Source organism: Gymnodraco acuticeps, unplaced genomic scaffold, assembly GCF_902827175.1.
Source record: "Gymnodraco acuticeps unplaced genomic scaffold, fGymAcu1.1, whole genome shotgun sequence".
NCBI classification, from domain to species: domain Eukaryota; kingdom Metazoa; phylum Chordata; class Actinopteri; order Perciformes; family Bathydraconidae; genus Gymnodraco; species Gymnodraco acuticeps.
In genome coordinates, this window is record NW_022990165.1 from 1 (window position 1) to 3909 (window position 3909).

Consider the following 3909-nt stretch of genomic DNA (forward strand, 5'->3'; position numbering starts at 1 on the left):
ACCTCTCCTACTCACTCCTCCTCCTCCTCTCTCGCTCTTCCTCTCGCTCTAGCTCTTCCTCCTCCTCTACCCTCATCCTCTAGCTCTTCCTCTCGCTTTTCTTCTTGCTCTTGCTTTTCTTGCTCCTCCTCCCCTGTCCTCTCCTGCAGACCCTCCCCACCCTGTTCCAGAGGGGGCTGGTCTCTGGTGCCGTGTGCTCATCCCACCAGGATCGTCCTCCAGTGGCCGCAGCGGTCCGGCTCTTCCCCCCGACCGAGCCCCCCGTTGAGCCTCTACCGGTTGAGGAAGGTCCCGGAGCAGCAGTGGATGAAGAGCGCCCCGACTTCTGATGAAGAAGAGGAGCCAGGTGGGCAGCAGGTGGCGCAAGAGAGGAGCCGAGGCTGCAGGTATTCAGCAGGTAACGGTGCTGCTGCTAAGCGCTTCTGTCCTTCCACTTAATTTCTACATGTTTTTTTCCCCCGGCTAATAGAGTAACATTTGTTTATATTGTATTTCTTAAAATTGAATTGATTTGAATTTGAGTTAATTGATTTCAATTAAATTACATTTATCGAAATGTAAGCTGTTCAAATTGAATTGAATAATTAAAAAAACAATTCGTTTTTGTTTAAATGATTTGAACGGGTAAGTATTTTCTCATTTAATTGAGTTCAATTCAGTCGAAATGATTTGAACCTAAAGATATTTAAATTTGATGAATTCATTTTTTTTTTTAATTGCATTGCTTTGACATGAACTATTTTTAAATGTGAACGGTAAGTATTGGATTGAACTGAATTAAATGAAAGTGTATCAGATGTAAGGACCCTGCTCTGGTTAGAATCCTTGTTGCCGGTCCATTACTCAGGCAGGGTGTCTGCACAGAGTGGGGGGGATCTGGGGGGGACAGTGTGAACCTCCAACGTGTTTCACCCCCTCAGTGAAGCCCCCCTGTGCAGAGAAGGAAAAGGATGGCGACACCATGTCATAGCGGTCCATATGTCTGTCGAGGGCCACCCCAGCCAAGAAGAGTCTGCAGAGACAAGGGCCTCAGGGCAGGGGCCACACTGGGGAAGGGAGGGGGGGACAGTAACTGTAGTGGTACAAACTGTGATAGTAAGATCAGCAACAAGGTGTTTAAAAATGGTAAAAACAAACATTGAAAGGGTTAAAATGGGATAAAAGGGTTATTCAATCAGAAATAGAGGTTTGAAGAGCACAGAGGAGAGATGAAAAGGATCACAGCAGAGAAGAGTAGAGAAGAAACACTAAGGGAAGACGAGGAATACGAGAAGAGAAAATATGAGAGAGGGGCATGTGGGAACCCTCTCATTATTAAAGGTAAATATCATTTTAACATTTTCATTCGTACTACTTGTTTTTAACAGTGTTTGCATGTGTTGTTGTTTTTCCAGAGGGGAGGAAAGAAGAGGAGAGGAGGAGGGAGGCCAAATTAAGAGTGACATGTCACAAACAACATGGTAATAATCAAGATATCCAATATCATTTCTAGATTTCACAAAGTTATTTACGTTTGTAGAAACTTCACATGCAAAAAAGGTAAAAACCAAGTTATTCAATCTTTTGTTTCTAGATTTCAGGAAGTTCAGTTCATCTGTTCACACCATAGACTGTATATATAAAGGTTCACACGTTATTTTTGAAGATTCTAACATCACTTGTTTTTATTTTTAGAGAGGAGAGGGTAGGAGAGGAGGTGGAGGGGCAAAACTAGGCATGACTTCTCATGTAAAGAAGGTCAAATACTCATACTAGATTTCACCAAGTTCTGTTCACGTGTTATTTGAAGATTTTAACATGTTTTCCTTTTATCTTTTAGAGACCTGAGAGGAAATGAGGAGAGGAAGGGAGGAGGCAATAATTAAGTTTGACCTCTCACAAAAAAAGGTATGCATCATTTAATGTTATCACCACGTTTCGTTAAATTGAGTTCATTTGTACGACTTTTAAGTTTTTAATTATTATTTTAGTTTTTAGAGGGAGAAAATGAGAGGAAGAGGAGAGGAGGTGGAGGGCAATGTGAAGGGCAGTCTTTCCCATGTAAAAAGTAAATAATGTATTTCATATTTTATTAAAATAATGTGGTTGGATAACTCATCTGTTCATTTTTTTCTGGAGATTTTATTATTATTTTTTTGTTACAGAATTAAGGAGAGAAGAAAGGGTTAAAGAAGAGGACGTGAAGAGACGAGGAAAGAGGCTGAACAGAAGATATTCTAAGTTTTGGAATAAAACGACGATGCTATGCAGTAATTACTTTAAATATTGTAAGGTTGCAATAAACTATAACTTGTGTAATGTTGAGGAGAATATGATTTGTAATAAAACATTTTTTTTTTAAATGCCTTGGTTTACAGAGTGTTGCTTGTATGTTTTGTCAGGCACCTATCTTTACAAATATTTAGTCTCAGCCAACAGGAGTGGGTTTCACATTTTTACTGTAAGAAACTGGCTTCCACAGAAAATCAAGGCTTCAAAGTCCTGCAGTCTTCTTCATTTCTCACACAACCACACATTTAATAGGCGTTTGGATATGGACTACATTTCTTGATGCTTTGGCTAATGCCTGCAGGTCATCTGGCTAAGCCTTTCAGAAGCAATGTGATTCCATTAGAAGGACTCATGCCAGTAATCAAAGCTTTTAATGATCAGATGCATTTCATGTTCTACTTTGTTCTGGCATCAGTGGCTTAGACAAAGAAACGTTATTTGACTTCAGACTAGAAGGGATATCTGACTATTCCATACACTTGTATCTAATTATCTACTACAACCATAATACTGTTCCTAACAAGCATTCATTTTAGGGAGGAATAAAACCAACACGTGAACCATGACTTTCATACTCATCTTTGTTTTCTTTGAATTTGATGAACTGGTTGCTATAACACTGCTGCAAAAGCATTTCATATTTAAGAAGAGTATTATATTGCAAATATTTCAGTTTGTAACATTGCTTTTACTTGTTGAATCCCCCTGAAAAGAGCCAGCTTTATTGGTCTTCCATTCATTGTTGCAAATGGTTTATGATATTAAAGCATTTAGTCTTTATAATATTCTTGTGGTAAAAGATTATTTAGAGTGATATGATATACTATACTTGAATGAAGCTTGCATTAGTCATAAAAAACCTACTTTATGACAAATATTTCGAAATTCGAAGCAGCTTGTTCTTTGTTGTGGCAAATAAAGCAACATTGCAATGATTTGCCACAATTAAACATATCCCAATTATTTGAAGATGAATTAAAGATTTAAAAGATGCTGCTTTTTATATATACGTTTTATCTCTGGAAGTTTTTCCTTGTACGATGTGAGGGTCTAAGGACAGAGGGTGTCGTTTTTCTCATACTGATATTCTGAACAATCTGTGCTGTTGTATTAGCTGTAAAGTGTCTCTACTGTAGGCTATTTTTATTATATGTACAGCACTTTGGCTCCACCAAAAATAGTTTATAAATGTGCTATATGAATAAAACTTGATTTGATTGACTGTTGGCAACTACAAATATGACATTCTGTAGACATCATATTGCATTCTGGTAAATAATGTCAAACATTTGTTATTATTTAGTTGCTTTGCCACATAACTAGATCATTGCTCCATGTTTATAAGGTATTTATTTGACATGTACTTGACCTCCTGACTGGGTGACCAGCAGATGTCAGCATCAACACACTGCTGCCATCCTGGAGTCTGAACTCAAACACCTCCAGTGAGTGGCTTAGACACAAGCAGTGGGGCAGTCAACTTCAAACGTATGATAGTTCAGTCAAGCTCACTCTCCTCTTTTCTATTTCTTTCCTGTACATTTATATAAGTGCATGTATTACTGTAAGGTCAACGATTAAGATGTGCCAGTTTGTTCTATATACATATCGAATGAGGATAATTCAGCATCATTCACA

General features: G+C 38.3%; 1 long non-coding RNA gene across 1 annotated transcript; it reads left to right on the forward strand.

Moving 5' to 3' along the window:
• The first annotated feature begins 345 nt into the window (after positions 1-345).
• LOC117547059 lies at positions 346-1920 on the forward strand. Its single transcript, XR_004569114.1, has 4 exons — positions 346-386; positions 1395-1460; positions 1675-1737; positions 1820-1920. It is a non-coding gene; the product is annotated as an uncharacterized LOC117547059 (long non-coding RNA).
• Positions 1921-3909: the final 1989 nt, after the last annotated feature.